Raw genomic sequence first — 19,184 nt, 5'->3', positions numbered from 1 at the left:
CACGTTTAGGATACCATACTGTGCATTGGTATAAACAGTGCAAAACCTGGCTCAGAAATACTGCTTCTTTATTCTGCGACTTCTAGAGGAGAGGACCCAAACATGTTTTAGGTCTTACAACAGATCACTGTGAATTTAAAATGTGATGGAATTGCTTGGTAAGTCCCAGAGTTGGCCTTTGCCCAGAGATCGTCCTGGCCAAAACCAGTTTTGCCTTCTCCTCCCACTCCTCCTCTTTTACTGTCTGTGATTTAAACAGACATTTAAAATGCAATAGGTCTCACAAGTTGCCAGAGTTTGAGCTATTGGCATTGACAATGCCATTTATTTAAGTGTTTTGAAAACCAGCAAGCAGTGTGTAAATATGCACTTTGTACCTATAATCCTTGCTTACAAGAAGCAACGCTGACAGTAACTGTGTATCTTTTACTGCCAGCTTTGCTTCTGTAAATAAGGAGTATAAGTACAAAGTGTGTGTTTAAGTACCGCTTACAGGTTTTAAAAGCATAAATAAAAGGCATTGTCATATACAATACCAATAGCTCAAACTCTCGTAAATGCGAGACCTATTGCATTGCAAATGCTTGTTAAGACTGTCAGCATCAGTACAAATTTACCCCATGTTTAGATTGCTTCCAGGAACAGCAGAGGCGAAGTTCACCAGCTCGGACTTCAACGACCCCCAGTGGTGTCAGTGCTGTGTGAGTGGCCAGGGTGGCTGGGGGTGGGAGGTGGTGCCGTCATTCCTGTTAGGGCTGCTGACTGAGAGGCAGATATTGCCAAGTCTGGGAACAAATGGCAAGAGCTGCTCACTTGTCAGAAAGGCATCTCCTCACACGAGTGCTCTGTGCTGGAGCAATTGTGAGACGAAGCGATCAGTTTGGGGATGTGACTCCACCCCTCCCTGTGCAGTGTGTGGGGTGGGTGCATTGTCTAGGAATGTCTGGCAATGTGACGCCCCCAGACCTGCTTGGAGTGCAGCGTTTCAATCACTGGCGTAGCAAGTGTGACATAGACCCTTGCAGTTACTGCTAGCCTTGCTTCTCGTAAGCAAGGACTATCAGTACTAAGTGGGTGTTTACGCACCGCTTGCAGGTTTTCAAAACACATAAATAAAAGTAATTTCAATTACAATGCCAAAAGCTCACACTCTCTCAAATGCAAGGCCTATTGCGTTGCAAATGCTTGTTGAGCTCTGAGACGAAGGCGGCAGCAGCCATAGGAAAGCAGGGATCCTGACGCCAGCCCATGTGTTTTAAAAGCAGGAGGGAGTAGGAGGAAGCTGCAGCCAAAACAGACCTCGATCTTTGAATGCATGCCAAATGTGGCAAGTTAAGAGCAATATTTACAGCCCTGCTTACAACAGAGCTCTGTAAACCACGAGAACTGGTCTTGAGTGCTCCACTTAAATAAAGAAATAGTGCTCACAAGCTCTGAGTAACAACACATGCAACAGGGGTAGTCCTTGAAAATGGCAGAGCTTTTAAAGCCCATATGCTGAACACAGCATGTCTTGCATAGACAGCGCAAGCTCTGCCTAGGCGAGACCTAAAAAAACAAAGGTGAGGAGTAGGGGTAAGTCGGGGGTCAGTGGGGGTAGTGATAACAAAGCCATGAGAAGACAAGTATTGGCAAAGCCAATAGGTCTCGCCTATGCAAGAGCTATTGGCTTTGCCAATGTGTTTTAGCCATGTTGTACACCAGTGTGGATGCTGTTCAGCATGGTTAAAAGTTAGTGGTGTAGAGGAGAGTAGCGTGGAGTTTTGTAGATTGGAATGACAAAGAGTGGAGTAGAGTGTTGTGGAGTGGCATGGCTGAGAGTCGTGTATTGCAGTGGCATAGCTGCTAACTGTCCCGTTTTTGCCAGGACAGTCCCGGCAAGTTGGAGAATGTCCTGGGTAATTCACTATCCTGGGACAGTCCCGGCATGCCTGCGTTGGCGCATAGCTGGCGAATCACTAAGCTTTGCATGATCTGCAGATTCAGCGGGATGGCACTCCTGTATTTGTTTTGAAATGTTATCAGCATCTTGCTGTACTTTTCTTAATCCTGTGATCACAAGAGCCCAAAGTGAATGTTAAATGATGCTAAAAATGTGGGTTGGGCGAAGTGGGTGGAACTTTGGGGCAGTGGGTGTTGTAAATTCTCAAGTAAGTAATTGATAGCTGTGCTGCAAAGTGTCCCTGGAATTTTTTTCCAAATTCAGGCAACTATGTAGTGGCAAAGAATGGACTCGCGTAGAGTGGTGTACAGCGGAGTGTCATAGAATAGAGCGGACTGGTATAGAGTGCATTGGCGTAGACTGAAAGTGTTAAAGAGTACAGTGGTGTAGAGTGCAGTGGTGTAAAGTGCAGTGGAATAGAATTCATTGTCGCACAATGCAGCTTTGTGGAATGCAGTGGCCTAGATTAGTGTTGCATAGCATAGTAGAGTGCAGTGATGCAGAGTGGAGTAGAGTGGAGCAGAGTGCAGTAGTGTAGAGTGATGATGAGTAGGATATAATACTGTAGAGTACAGTGGCATAGAGTGGAGTGCTGCAGAATGCAGTGGCATAGAGTTACTTACAGCGCATTTGCAGAGAGTGCATTGGCATAGAATGTAGTAGTGCAGAGTAGAGTTCCGTAGTTCAATAGAGGGCAGTGTTGCAGAGTAGAGTGTCATAGACTGCAGTTGCTTAGAGTGGTGTTGAGTAGAAAGGCGTAGAGTGCAGTGGCATTGAGTACAGTGGTGCAGATTAGAGTGCAGTGGCATCGAGTGCAGTGGGGCAGAATAGAGCGCTTTAGAATAGAGTGCAGTGGCATTCTGTGGCGTAGAGTAGAGTGGAGTTGTGTAGAGAGCATTGGCATAGAGATTTGCAGAGTATAGTGATTTAGAGTGCAGTGGCATAGAGTGCAGCGGCATAGAATTCAGCGGTTTATAATGCGGCATCATAGCATGTAGTGGCGTAGATTAGAGTGGAGTGGTGACGAGTACATAGGCATAGAATGCAGTAGAGTAGGGTAGAGTGGCACAGAGTGCAGTGTTGTAGAGTGGAGTGTCATAGACTGCGGTGGTGGAGAGTGGCGTAGAGTGGTTTTGAGTAGAAAGGCGTAGAGTGCAGTTGCAGTGAGTGCAGTGGTACAGAATAAAGTGTACTGGCGTAGAGTGCAGTGGTGTAGAGTAGATTGTAGTGACATAGAGTGCAGTGGCATCGAGTGCAGTGGCGCATAATAGAGTGCTGCAGAGTAAAGTAGAGTGTAGTGGCATTCCATGGTGTAGAATAGAGTGGACAAGTGTACAGTGCATTGGCATAGAGATTTGTAGAGTATAGTGATGCAGAGTGCAGTGGCATAGAATGCAGCGGCATAGACTTCAGCGGCGTACAATGCAGCTTCATAGAATGCAGTGGATTAGAACGGTGAAAAGGAGAGTGCAGTGGTGTAGTGTAGAGTGGCATAGAGTGACATAGAATGCAGTGGCACAGAGTGGAGTGATGCAGAGTGCAGTGGCGCTGAGTGCAGTGATACAGAGTAGAGTGGCATAGAGTGCATTGGCATAAAGTGCAGTAGTACATAGTAGAATGACGTAGCTTTCAGTGGCTTAGAGTGCAGTGGTGTAGAGTGTTGTCGAGTGCAGAGGTGTAATGTAGATTGTTTCAGAGTAGAGTGAAGTGGCATTGAGTGCAGTGTTGCAGGGAAGAGTGCAGTGGAGTTGAGTAGAGTGGCACAGAGCGTAATGGCATAACGCAAAGTGGTGTAGAGTGCAGTGGTGCAGAGCAGATTAGAGAGGTGTGCAGTGGACTGGCATAAATTGCAGCAGCTTAGAGTTAAGTGTTACAGCGTAAAGTGCATTGTAGTAGACGAGTGCAATGGCATAGAGTGTATTGGCATAGAGAGCAGTGTTGCAGAGTGGGGTAGAGTGGAGTTGTTCAGAATTGATTAGAGTGGTCTAGGCTGGAGTGGTGCAGAGTGTAGTGGTGTAGAGTAGAGTGGTGTAGAGTAGAGAGGCCTATAGTCAAGTGGTGTACAGTAGAGTGGTTCAGAGTGGCGCAGAGTGCAGTGGCGTTGAGTGGTGTAGAGTAGAATGGAGTGGCTTAGAGTGGAGTATGCATGGTACGGTAACACACTGCCATTACAGACAACACGTTTTCAATTAAAATTACCATTACAATTGCACAGATATACAGTTTTCCTTATAAACTATCCAGCACACAAATGATAATGTGTGGAAAACGCATCACCCGTGATAATGATTAGTTTTGATCCTATTAAAGTATTTGTTTCCAACACACTTCATAATTAACAAAAATGTGCTTAATTTGTGTTCCTAATTCTAATATATTTTGAAATACTTGTGCAGTTCATTTAAATGTTGTTGTATTGTATTGTATTGTAATTGCATTTATATAGCGCTTACTACCCCTGACGAGGCGTCGAAGCGCTTTTTCGATGAGTAGCATGCTACTCCAGGACCCATAGAGGATTAGTGTTGAAATAGTATAGTGAAACATGCAAGTCAATTTTAAGTGGTGGATAGGTTAGTCAGTTATTTGGATTCAGAAGGATAGCAGAAGGATAGAAGAGGAAATGTATTTATATAGAACATGTTACCCCTGATGGGGTGTTGAAGCATGCTACTCCGGAAACCCATAAAGGATTAGTGCTGAATTAGTATGGTGAAATATGAAAGTAATTTGAGTGGTGGATAATAGTCAGTTATTTGGAGTGAGAAGGGTAGCGGAGGGATAAAAGAGAAGAAAGGTTTGCATTCATGTAGCACCTGTTACCCCTGATGGGTGTTGAAGCTCTTTTCTGGTGAATAGGACGCTACTCCGGTACCCATAAAGGATTAGTGCTGAAAATTAGTATATTGAAGTATGAAGTAATTTGAGTGGTGGATATGTTATTCAGTTATTTGGATAGAGAAGGGTAGGTTGCGGGATAGAAGAGGGAAAGAGGTCTGTATTTATATAGCGCCTGCTACCCTTTGATGGGGTTTTGAAGCGCTTTATTGGCGAGTAGCACGCTACTCTGGAACCCATAAGGATTACTGTTGAATTAGTATGGCGAAACGTGAAAGTCATTTGAGTGGTGGATATGTTAGTCAGTTATTTGGATTGAGAAGGGTTGGGGAGGGGTAGAAAAGGGAAAAAGGTTTGCATTTATATAGCGCTGGTAACCCTGATGGGATATTAAAACACTTCATCGGCGAGTAGCGCGCTACTCTGGAACCCATAAAGGAATAGTGGTGAATTAGTATTGTGGAATATGGAAATTGAGAAGTCAACATGTTAGTCTGTTATTTTGATTGAAAAGGATAGTGGAGGGACTGAAGAGTGAGATTTATTTATTTATTTATTAGGTCATAGCAGTAGGAGGAAGCTTTTGGATGAGTAAAAAGGGTTTTTGAGGGGAAGAGTCAGAGGGGAGAGTTAATAAAGGTTTGTTTTGGGGGATCGGTATAGTGAAAAAGAGGATTCAGATGATGCAAGGAAGGATAGAGTAGGAGAGAGTCTAGAAAGGGTTGTTTTTGGGCTCATAGTAGTGGTATGGGGTTTTGGATAAATGAGAGAGTGGATGTAGAGGATATATTGATAGATGTATAGGGTGAGAGATAGGGTAGTGCATTGGAAAGAGTAGAAGAAAGAAGTTTGAGATGATAGGATATATTGAGAGAAGTATAGGCTGAGAAATAGGGTAGTGCATTTGAAATGCTAAATTAGAAGAAAGTGATAAATATATAGATCCATAAGTACATTGGAAGTATATAGATGCATAAAGGAGGTAAGTATATATAGATTAAAGATATTGATAGAGGTACAGGATGAGAAATAGGGTAGTGCATTGGATATGCTTTTTTCAGGAGAAAGCTAACAGACACACAGATCCAAGAACATGGAAGGTACATAGATGCATAATGGAAGTAAGTACATATAGACCAAAGATGATTTTTATTTATTTATTTATTTACAACAACATAATTATTCGACATGTTTATACAAAGCAATACACAAAGATAGGTAGATATCTATAGTGAAAATAAATGCTTATATACAGAGGAGTATGCTGTAAATTTCAGTTTGCGTATGGTGCTTATGTGAGGAAGAGCCAATTCTTGAGTAGTTTTCTGAAGATAAGGTGGTTGTCGGTGGATCTTATGTTGGAGGGTAAAGAGTTCCATAGTTTGGCTGCTTGAACAGAGAAGGATTTGCCACCCATGTATTTTTTCTTGTATCTTGGGATTTTGAGGAGAGATGCCCCTTTAGAGCGTAGGTTCCTTTGTTGAATGTGTTTGGTGATTTTATTCCTGATGAAGAACGGTCCCATTCCATGTATTGCCTTGTGGGTGATGCAAAGTAGCTTGAACGTGGATCTTCTGGCAACCGGTATCCAATGCAGGGCTTTCAAGGCAGGTGAGATGTGGTCTCGCGGTTTGATATGCAAGAGTTGTCTGACAGCCGAGTTCTGAATTATAGCTGTTGTTATTACAAACGATTTCTGCGAGGGCCATTCCCTTGTTTGCCTTGGCCAAGGCTCCCTTGTTACGCCACTTGTTTTACCTTTACATCTGTTCAAAACACTGCCTATTTTACCCTTTTAGCTATAAAAAAAAGGGGGCACACAGCCACATGAGAACTAACGTTAAAGGAGACAGCAGTTCCAGTGATGATGTTCACGAAGCTGCAAGTTCCTTGGTCTGTACTATGTATGTCTTTGTATAAATATTGCAACCCAGGGTAGAAAGTCCTAGGTTTGAAAAAGTAGATCCCACTGGTGGTTGTCGATTTCTTTTTTTTTTAACAGTTGTTTTTATTGGAAATAAAGCAGCACCAGTCCCATATACAGCAGTGATCAAGACATTATCATTCAAAATCGCGGCTTCAGAAAGACAATCTGCACCCCTTCTGTCCCATCGGCATTCTGACATTTCCATTTCTGTGGTCGGCAAGACACACAGATCACCCCTATAAACATTCCATTTTCCCCATTTCCTATCCCACTTCTTGGGCCAACCTCAAGAATTAAAAACCTCTTTTTCTGCGATCATACATTTATCTGGGTCCCTAGCCCAGTTTATGGAAGATGGAGTGTCAGCTGCTCCCCATTTTGTAGCTATGTTCCGTTTTACCAATGTGTATCCTAGGGTGACCCACTGCTGCTCAACCTCCTCCCAGTGGCGGGCAGTGACCCTCAACACTGGAGAGGCGTTGAGCGGACCGAGAGCCAAAACCAGTGGGGGCCAAAAAGTTAATAAAAAAAAGAAAAATGTACTCATCCATGCTCTCCTCTGAGTTTCACTCTCCTTTGTGTTTCCTTACTTCTTCTTGGATGCTCCAGCGGCACAGGAGGCTGGTGTCTGCTCTCCACCCAGCTGTCTGAAACAGCTAGGTGGAGAGGTTTATACTGCGCATGTCAGGCTGGCTGTCGCAAGAGAACCGGCCAAAGTAATATGCGCAGTGTAAACTGGAGTGAGGATCACCCCCCTGCTGCCCATCAGAAACAATACCCCGCCCCCAAACACTGCTCAGGCTGGGAGCAGTGAAAAATAAAACGGGAATTCATTTTATGACTGTTTTATTTTTCACTTTTGCTGCACTTGCAGCGGGGGGGGCAACGTTTCTCCACCCTAATGGGGGCCACCGTTGCCTCCTCCGTGTTTATTGGTGCGGTCACTGTGTCTCATCTTGTAGCCATTGGGTGTTGCGGTGGTGATGTTGGGGTGGAAAAAGGGTTGGTCCTGGGCTCTGTGATGAAGATCACGTCAGGGGCAAGGGTGGCGATAGTGTCCCACACATCGGTGGTGTGTTTGCAGAGATCAGGCATTGAGCAGGAGGCATCGGAGTGGTTCTGGGGCGGTCTTAGTCAGTGGAGTGGGAGTGGCACAGGTTGCTGTGAGGGTGAAAGGTCCTGAGTTGCGGGTGAAGAGACAACAGTGGCAGGTGAATGGTCCTGCTGTAGAATGCGGAGTTGCGAGGCAGCAGTTGTTGCTCCGTCTGGGGTCCAGGGTTTGGAGTTCTGCGGAGGAGTGTGTGCTAGAAAAAAAGTTTCCTACCCCCAGTATCCAGCAAGATTATCGCTTACATTTTCTCACTTTGAAGCCAGAGAAGGAAAAGTAAATACCAAGCTTCCTCGAAGACAGAGCCTGACATTTGACCTCAGTCCGGAATACACAGCAAATGTGACAATATAAGAACTAGAATTATAGACCATTGTTTACAGAAAGGTGCATTCGTGTAAGAATACAAGGAGAGTTGGTGTGAAAAGGCTTTGCTCCTTGGGAGGGACAAACTCACTCTGGACAGCTTAAAACAAACGAAGCCAGCATATACAAATCCAGAAAATGTGAGTTACAAACCACATAGCCAGTGGTAATCTACAGACCAAATGTATTCTCAGGGAAGGTGTCTGAAGGTCTCCAAGATGTCTTTAGCAAACCAGACAGCTGCGCTATTTCATAGATTTCAACCTAAAAAGCAGTTATAATGCTGACATGCCACCTGCAGCCTTCAGAAACTGTCTTTAAATGCACCTTCTTTCTGAGGTGACGTTGGAAAAAGACTGATGCAGGCATCTCATGTGCCGCCCTAAAGGTCTGTGCCCTGCATGTATGCACATGCTACAGGCTTGCCCTGGTAAGCACTCTGGGTCCACTCCAACCCATCAATTATTTTGCTAACTGTTCTAAAGATGGGATCAATCATATACAAATGATTCTTCGCTCCCCTCAAACGGGGCTGTCAGTCACTTCTACACCATGTTCCATCTGAATGCAAAATTTCTTAGCTCTCCCAACTGAAAGTACTCTATTATGTTAAGGACATAGAGGTGATTCTATGTCAGGACAGGAGATGAGGATTATCATGCATGCAAACCCCCCTGATTCAGGCTGGAGAATACTGATTTCAAGGCTAGTTTTCCACCTCTCGATTCCTGAATGCAAAAACCTGATTGCTCAGTGGGCTTTTGCAGACAAAGACTGGTCTTGTGTGACTCGGAGTATAGACTGCCAGTAACCTGCACCCTCAAGCCAGTACACAACAATTTTTGTCACACTCTCTCTGCCTGCCATAGTGGTTTCTCTGTGCTCCTGACAGGCAAAGAAAAAAAACATATATTTACATTCAGTCCCATATATGACAATAAACTCGATTCAGGCCTCAATAGAAGTCAATGGGAGAAATACATTCTGCAGATTATTTAAAACAAAAACTCCCACTTTCCTCTTCTAAATGTTGGCATGTATGGATTATGCATAAGCTTTCTTCACTTTATTGATTAGCACATTTTTAAATTGATTCCTTTAATAAACATGAAAACTACCTGGGCCAGAGAACATCATGAAAGCAAAAAACAAATGTCCATAAGTCTATCAATCACATATCCAGTATCAGACTATGTATAAAGACCTGTACAGGAGAGAAAAGAAAGAAGAGAAATACCGTCTAGGAGTCTCTGTGTCCTAATTCAGCGTGCCCGCGGAGGACTAAGCCTGGAGTGGGTGTGTCTCTTTTACGTGTCTGAATACACGGCCTGATCTCTACTTGCTGTGTTTCCTAGACACCTGTTTTGGCTGATAACTGGATAATGTTATGAGTGATTAGAGAAGCATTGCTTAGAACAAGCAAAATGTGGTGATTGAGGAATCACCGGGCACAACATTGTATGTTTGGCAGATGCAATTCTCAATCCCCGCTCCGGCCTTACTGTATATCATGATATACAGCTTCGCAATCTAGGCGGCTGACTTAGGCTTGAAAGTGAGCTGGATATCTCGTCAGAGTGTAAAATTGCCTCCTCTCAATTATATGTCACCAATTACAAGCACTCACACTGCTGTTGGGCCCACTCACCCAGGTCTACTCACATTTGCTTGGCAGTGGACTTGATGTTATTCTTTGTATATGTTTTAATGTTTTTAATGTTGTCCTTTGTTTCCATATTATGGAGTTCGACAGTGGATGCTCACAAACAAGGAGACTGTGGGCCCATTTTTGTATCATGGAAGGAGAAACAATGGTTGGCACGACTACTGACATACTTGGATCTTCTACCCCTCCTGAGGAGCAGGCAGAAGCAGGGGCAGTAGAGGCAGCTTCAAAGGATGAGTGAACACCCTAGGAGGATTTTCTAGTAAGTATTATCCTTTCTTCCCAAGTACAAATAAGAGGAAGGTTTAGTTGGTTTACGGACAAATAGAGGTAGATTAAGTCTGATCCATGGGTCTTAGAAATGACCCAAGGTTTCCAATAGAATTTTATAGGACCCCTTTTCATTATTCGCAGCCCAGACCTCTGCATTTTTCATCTTCAGAAATAGAGGTCATAGACAACAAAGTGAAGTAGCTGGAAAACAAAGCAGTAATTTAAGGGTCCATACTTCATCCTATGGCCTTTCTGAGCAATCTGATTCTAGTGCAAAAGAAGGGGTTAGACTTGTTATAAACCTGAAGGCGTTCATTGTGCTTATTCCAGTAGTGAAACATCTGAGGAGGAGAGAAGTAAGACTTTTAATATACCTGGACAACATCCTTCTAATGGATTAGTGTCCCAAACAGTTGCGATCGAATTGGATCATAGCTATTGCCTTACTAAGAGGACTGAGAGTTCATAATAAATCAAATAAAACCATAACTGAACCTAAACCAGATCACGTAGTTTGTGGGAGTTCTAAGGACAAGAAGACGATGAAAAGAAAACAAAAACTAAGAACTGTCAAGAAAAGAGGCATGATTTCTCTCAGGCTTTTGGCCAGGATAGTGGGGCTTCTGTCCTCGCCAATAATAGCTAATTTACTGGGACCTTTACGCTACAAGTCCCTTCAAAGACTCAAGGCAACGCACCTCAGGAGAAGAATAACCTTTTCTCAACTGATCCCTTTCTTACAGGAAGTCAGGACGAAGATCCAGTGGCGGGTGAATCATACAGACGCCTAGAACAGGAGAGCGAGTCTCTGATCCTCCCTGGATCTGATCATAGACTCCAATGCCAACTATTAGGGCTGGAGAGTTAGGTGTGGAGAGGTCTTAATGGGTGGAAGATTTTTGCAGGAAAAGCCAAAGCGTCAAATAAACTTCTTGAAACTCCTGGGTGGCTCCTTCACCATCATATCCTGGACAAAAGACTGCTGCGTCCTTCTGAAAATAGACAATGTACCAGCAGTGAGATACTTCAAACATCTAGGAGGCAGAGATTGTCACAGAAATAGCGAAAGACATCTAGCACTTCTGCCTGGAAATACAGATCTCTGTAACAGCTAAATATCTTCGGGTCACCAGAACCATATGGAAGAATAGGACTCCAGGTACAGCTCAGACTAGTGACTGGAAGTTGAACCTGAGGGTTTTGAAGGCATTAAGCGACTTATTGGGACAGTGTGAGACAGATCTATTCACCTCCAGTTCAAGAAATAAACGTCCTGTGTACTTCCGCTATGATTGGATCTGGGTGCTACCCCTACTCACAAGAGACACACTGTGACACAAGCCCTCATCACCAGCAGACTGGACTATGCCTATGCCCTCTACGTAGGAATCGCTGCACACTTTCTACAGAGACTATAACCAACACAGAACCCCACAGCCAGATTTATCCTTTGTCTTTCCTAGCGTACCCACATTACACCCCACCTCAGGAAATTACAAGTCTCCATACAGAAGAGATGCCAATTCATGCACACAAGGCTCTATACAACAAAGGACTCGCCTACATTAACCACCGCCTGAACTTTCATCAACCACAGAGAAGACAATGCTCCACCTCCCTTTCACTTGTCTATACTCTCTGCATCTACCGAAGCAGAAGAGGAGGAGGCTCTTTCTCCCACATTGAAGCAAAGACCTGGAACAGCCTCCCCACGCACCTCCTGACCATCACCTCACTTTCAGAATTCCAAATTGCCTTCAAGACATGGCTGTTCGAATAAGCCTCCGGGGCCTGCAAGCGCCAAGATACCCTATTGGGTGATGAGCCACACTTTGTAAATCCTGATTGATTAATTGATTGATTGATTGAGATGAAGTTTTTGTTTGTCTTTCCATATTGAAAGTCACTCTCTCAGGATTGAAAAACCAAACGGAGGTGTCCAAAGCTCTGATGACTGAATTTCTCTTGTAGGAAATTAAACAAACCAGTTTTGCCAATTTGGCTGATAATTGCTTGTTAGACATTTGAGGGCCACTGTTCTAAGAACCATCGCATCATGTTCACATCCCAGAGCTTACTGTACCTTTGCTATGGCAGGAAAGTGAATCGAATCCCTCTTAGATGTTTGGAAACTGAAGGATGTTGACCTACTGGAGAATGAGAAATTGAAACATGACCTACTGAGATGGCTGATCTGAAATTATTTATTGATCTGTTTGCAAAGCCCAAATCTGCCTGTTCTTATAGAAAGTTAAAAATGTGAAGAATATCTGTTTGAACCGGATTGAGGACCCATTCTAGACACCAGCAATGCCAGTGTGTCTATGAAGTATTGTAATGCTTGAAGGTACTTAAGGGTATGATTTGCACAGGCATCTGAGATATTTGGACAACCTTGTCTGAAAGCCCTGATACATGCCATTTGTTCCGGAAAGTCTTCAGGCCACTAGGCACAGGCGACCCTCTTGAAGCAGAGGATGCTGATTGCCAAGAGGGTCTTCGAGCACGTCTGAAACAGCTGAAAATGGGACTGAGTGATCTCACAATCGCTCCAACAACACGGAAAAACACAGCTGTGATTTTCCAAAGAGGCGCTATTAGGACCATCTTTGCATCTTGCCTGAGAATCTGGTATGTCACCCTGGGAAGCTTGATAAATGGGAGAAAGGCATACTGAAGTACTCCTGACCAGTTCTGAAGGAAGGAATTCATTGCATTTGCCTCCGGATCCTGCTTCAAGTTGAAGAATCTGGAGAGTTGTCTGTTGAGCTGAGAGGCAAAGAGGCCTTTCTGGCAAGGATTCCAGTGATCTATTAACCTCTGGAAGATTTGTCTCTTCTACATCTAGCCCAAAGGACTCTGGTATTCCAGTCTGCCACCAAGATTGTTCAGGCTCAGCAAGTTTTCTGCTCAATTTTGCGATGAAGGCAGCAATTTCAAAATTCATTGGCTAATTCAGCCAGCATAATGGATTTTAGGCCTTCCAATCTGTTGATGTATCTTACTGCTGACATGCTGACCATCTTTAGAAGGACACAACATTTTGACTAGTCAAGTCAAGTCTACAACACCTTTTTTTGCCACATTTCTGTAGCATAAAAGATTAAAAAATACAATACAAGCAAACTTGACAATTCGACTAGTCCTTTGTTAGCGACTTCTCTGAAGAAGAACCCACTTGGAGTTGCAGGCAGTTGATATTCATTTCCTGCTCATGTAGGGACTATTTCCCTCCCATGGTGAGCATCCAGCACATGGCATCCCCTGCATACTGCCCACATTTGTTTCTATCATCTAGGGCCATATGTATCATTCCAAATTGCGATCGCAATTGGGCTTAGTGGTATGTATTAATGAAAAACTGCCTCGCAAAATAAGGAATCGCAAAATTTACAATTCCCTATTTTGCATTTGCATTTAAGGAATCGCAAATTGCGATTCCTTAAATGCAATGTAAGAAGCACAGAAAAAGTGAAATTTGGCCTTAAGGAATCGCAAATTACCACCAACTTCAAGTTGGTGGTAATTTGCGATTTCTTTGAAAAATGCAAGTTTTTGCATTTTTCAAAGTGCAATGTGGCGCACATACATGACCTTAGGGCATGTATGTGCGCCACATGTGCACCCATGCTCATTTCAGGGGTGCAACAGGGTGTACTTTTGACACCCTTGCAACCTTGAAGTTGCATTCTCAATTTGCGATTCTCTAATTGCTAATCGCAAATTGAGAAGGTCTTCCTATTCATTCCTATGGGCCGAATGAATGGGGAGGGTTTCCTTAATTGCGATTCGCACTTTGCGATTCGCAATTAAGGAATATGTAGGATTCGCAAATTATTTTGCAACTCCTACATACATCTCGTTTTGCGATTCTCAAATAGCGATTCTCTAAAATTCACTATTTGAGAATCGCAAAACCAAACTTTCATACATATGCCCCTTTGTCTTGAAGAGAACCACCAAGAAAACCAAAGTTCGCCTAGCTGTTCCAGGCCTCTTGTAAGACGGCCACAATGTTAGTTCCTGCTTGACATCTTCAAAGAGGGGCTTGGTGTCCCTGTAAGAAAAGCCTTTGTGGCGGTGAGATATCTTCGTTGAAGCGCCCTGTAATGAAGTGAGCCCAGAAAGATAGCTTGGATCGAGAAAGAGAGGAGTCTGGCAATCCTTGCAATGTGCCTCAGGAAAGATTTCCCTTTCGCCAAGTTTCTCCTTAACTTCCTCTTTTTTGAATGATTCTTTGAGTTGGGTAGAGAGAGGGACACTCTCAATGAATTGATCTGAAATCCAAAAAACAACAGTTGTTGTGTCAGGGGCAACTAGGATTTCTGCATAATGATTAGAAACCCAAGGTCATGCAAGAGATTTATTGTCATGTCATGAGGGATGAGGCGTGGAGGCAGCTGCCAGGGCGGCTGACTCCAGAGCGCAGGGCTTCACAGTTCAATCCCATGCGCTGGTGGCAGCTCAGCTCAGCACCATGTGACTCTGGGCAATAGCTCACTTAATCTCCTTGACGGCCCCCAGTGCTTTGATACCCTTAGGGGTGAGTAGTTTGTGCTTTACAAATACTGGATTTATGACAAGATCACCTTTGAGGAGGCAAACATTTTGTGACATCAGGAGAATATAATCTGAGTAGATGATAATTTGCAGCCCTTTCACCCTCAGTGTTGCCATCACCAATTTCATCAGTTTGGTGAACCACCAGGGAGCAGATGAGAGGCCCAACGGAAGTGCTGAGAACTACTATTTCCGATTCCTTCACTGAAACTGCAGAAATCTGTGATGGGGCTCAAAATTAGGAATGGTGAGCTAAGCATCTTTCAAGTCAAAGCGCACTGTCCAGTAAATTTCTCTTAGGATGTGTATTCCTTTCATTTAAAAATGTTAGTGTTACATCCAGGAGTTGAACTATTTTGAGTTTATGCCCACTCTGTGACTCCCTCCTTTTTTGGCCACCATAAAAATTTCGCTGAGAATCCGGATAAGCATAATTTCACTCAACACCACAGTTCCAGGCCACACAATTCAACTCCACACATTTCCAACACACACCACATAATTACACACCAAACAACATATTTCAACTCCACAATCCACAACGTACCTCCAATCCACACCATATAGTGGCACCACCTGAGCACCAAACATCACTCACCACCACCATTTTGCATCAGCGCACCACCTAAGCATCCCCTAAGCATCTCCTAAACATCACCTAAGCACCACGTCATCTGCCCTCAGAATCTGGCATCTGTTGATTCTCCCCTAGTGTCCATCCGCTGCTCGTGTTCTAATTAAATTACTGTTTTACAACCTCAACTCCCCTGTTATTTATATCCCGCTCCCCCATAACAAAAAAATTTATAACAAACAAGCATGACAACAGGCAGGAAGAAGTTCCCAGCAGTGCAAGTACAAAAAAACTAGAAGACAGTTTTTTATGATAAAATCTTTTTTTAATCAGGTTGTTCAATTGTATATAATGTCGTCTTGGTTTGTATAAAGGTAACAAAAATGCTTAACACTTTTTATTATAACTTTTCAACATGATGCACAGCAGCCACAATGCTCTACAACATAGCCAAAAGGTTTGGCTAAACATGTAAGGTAGAAAAACAAACCCTAGGCCTCTGAGAGAAAATCTTCCATATGGCCAGTATTTAAGACTACGGCGTAATTGCAGCAAAATCACGGATTACAAGAAGCAAGCCCTTGATCTCACTACCAAGCTATCAGCAAGAGGCTATCCTGAGAGAATTCTCACCAGATGCCAGAAACGGGCATGAAACCAACCAAGAACGGCACTACTGGAAAATAGAGTCACTAAAGAGGCTACGTCACCTTTGACTTGTGTAACTACATATAATACGGCATCTAATTTGGTTACTAAATCTATCAACAAACATTGGACAATTCTTAATACCGGCAACCTCAAATGGGAGAAACCACTATTCTCTTACAGAAAATCTAGAAGCTTAAAGGACACTTTAGTTAACACACGCCCTAAAGTGATAGTCCAAGCACAACAGACTACTGTCCTCAATTCGTGGGGTCTACCGGATATCACTGGACACTACAAATGTGGCAATTGTAGCGTCTGTCATCTTACAGACAACGCAAAAACTTTAGAACTAGAACCAGGCAAGGTATGGACCCTGAGAACACACACTAACTGCAACAGTAAAAACGTAGTTTACAGGATTATCTGCCCTTGTAAACTTCAATATGTGGGCATGACGAGCAGAAAAATTAAACAGCGAATTTGTGAACATCGCAGCACTATCAGGTGCAAGAAATCAATGACGAAACTCACCGGACACTTCCTTGTGAAGGGCGATACAACTAACGATCTGAGATGGACCGTCATTGAACAGATAAAGACAGGAGAGAAAATGCAAGAACGATTGTTTGAAAAAGAACAACGCTGGGTGTATAGACTTTCCACTCACAGAAGTGGATTGAATGATAACATTCCATGGAACTCTGTCCTTCCAAAATAGATTACCACTTATCTGGCTAATTGTTAACATCTTCTGTTTTGATTTACCCATGGGAACCTACCACCATTGCATTGGAGTGACTGTCCTGTTTGTCCGTTTTTTCCTTCTAATTATGAGTCCTTTTGTGCTGAATTCGGTTACTGGGTTACTATTACCATCACCTCATTTGAGTAATCAACTGGGATACCTGTTTTTGTTGTTCATTTGTCTTTTAGAACATTGGTCCCTTGGTTGGGTTATTGGGACACCTTGCCCTACATCATGTTTATTCAAGAACCTGGAATTTTCGACTTTATTTGCAGGTTTATTTGCTCGCTGTTCACTAACGCGCCCCCCCCCCCTTTTTTAATATATTCCTTTCATGTTACCGTGAGGTGAGCGTTAATTATTTACATCTCCCTCCCTTTCCCTATTGGTTTGATATCTGTAGCGTCCTTGGATACCAAGAGTGCTCCCCCTCTAATCACAGGGACTGATTGTGCGCTGTAACTACCATCACGCCCCCTCTTCCGAGTGAGCGTCTGCCATTGGCCCTTCCCCCGAGAGCTCGTTGTCACATATAGGCGTAGATAGTGGGGAGGAACGGACCAGTAGACAAGTGTGTGTGGTTGTGTATGACTGATTACCGCATATAGCACTACAACTCCCAGAAGGACAAGCGGCGATTCCCGCGACAGCTGAAATGGAAGGGTACATAAGCTCCGCCCTTCCAACGGACCGGCGCTTGTCAATCGACAGCTTCCTCGTAATTCCCTAACCTGAAGCTCGTTGCTGCTCCTCCTGGAGGAGAACGCTGCTCCTGTTTTGTTCGGCCTGACTCGCGCCAGACGTGCGCTACCTGCCGTGGGCTCCAAACAAACCTTGTTGCCACTAACGCGCGGACCTTGCAACGGAGCGGGTAACGCTGCCTAAATTTCCCTCGACTGAAGCGCTGACGCACGTTGCAGAAGCTGCACGCCCTACCGGACTGCGAGAGGAGACCCGCGTGAAGCTCACCGCGACCTGGCAACGTCATCTAGACTTTACGAGCAACGGCTCGTCGGCGAGCCGCTTGAAAGGCTCGGATTCCGCCAATACTTTCTTTTTGTTCACTTTAAGTAGCGCGAGCCGGAAGAGCCGGCATTGCGCATTCTGGAAGACACCTTCCTTCGTTTGCCTCACCTGAGTTCAGAGGACAGTTCTTCAGGGACACCGAAGCGGAGGATTTCCCTGGCTGCCATACCTCAGCTAAGTACTTACTTTAATTTGCTTATAACGCAAGACACAAACGTGCTGACAGAAAGCCCAGTTAAGACAAGTGTCTCATGATTGCCTCGTTTTCCTTATGATGACCCTGTGTTTATAGTTCTCAGGTGTTTTGACCAGAGTTGAGTGCAGTTGCCTTTTGCGTGAGTGAACTGACTAATGGTATATATATATATATATGTCCCGTTACTATTGGTGGCCATATAAGCCCTTTTGCGTGTTGTGTTTCTTTCTCACTACAGGGAACAAGGGGTTAGATAGCTGGGACTCCTGGCGTATTCGGAGGGCCTCTCCATCATCCCCTTTCTGACGTGTGATTTCGCAGCTGCACCTTTTTCATCTTTCTTTTGTCCCTTTTTACCCTTTCCCCTGCGCGGAGTCGTTCCTTGGAGGTATTCACAACCTCGGGGGGCCATTCCGTGGAAGGGACGGAGTAACCTGGCATCATCCATCGTTCCTGCTGCATCTGGATTGCCAGGTTAGTGGGTTACATGTCTACAGTCTGACACTCGTCAGCATTGATTGGCTCCTTTCCCTCCTATGGCCATCAACCCGGATGTACTTTACTTCCGCATCGGCATACACTGTATCTCGTTCATTGACGGGATGCCGTTGCAGGTCACGGTTTAGGCATAATAGCAGAGCCGTGTTTCCATGAAGTAAGTTCCTTCACTCTATGTGGGTGGGCACCACAGAGCCGGTCCCTTTGCCTTATGCCGCCCTACCTAACCACCTACCACGTATTTTTCATTTGTAGATTGTGGTAGGATTTTGCAACGTGACCTCGGCATCCTCGAGGCACGCTTTCATCGCAACGCTAGTAAGGCTGGCCCTTACGGCTTTTTTCACATCCTCAATTTCCCCCATGTTCTTCGCACGTATGTTCACGAGTGTGCTCTTTTATGTTGTTTAGTCTTGACTTATTCAGTTTTGATTACAGACACCCACGTCAGTACGAATCAGTTACAGGCAGTGTGTTTCTTATGTGGGACGAATGGCACCGGTGCGAGTCACTTGACCACTCGTCGCTTAAAATGTGCACCCCAGTATTTTTCTTGTGAGTGTACAAAATCACTTGTCTGTTTCATTGGGATAGATATGGTGATCACGGGTGAATGTAAGCCCAATATAGTGTTTGCGTTTTGTAAAACACAACGTAGCACGGTGATATCAATTCACTGAAGTTGATTAAATAGTATGACTGTATAGTTAGTCACCAGTACTCACGTTCTAATAATATTGGTTGACGACTGAGAGGAGCCTGAAATGACAGTTGCTTACAGAACGGATCATGTTGTGTATATATTGTTTCCTTC

This window comes from Triturus cristatus, chromosome 3_1 (genome assembly GCF_964204655.1).
Source record: "Triturus cristatus chromosome 3_1, aTriCri1.1, whole genome shotgun sequence".
NCBI lineage: Eukaryota > Metazoa > Chordata > Amphibia > Caudata > Salamandridae > Triturus > Triturus cristatus.
This window is presented reverse-complemented; position numbering follows the sequence as displayed.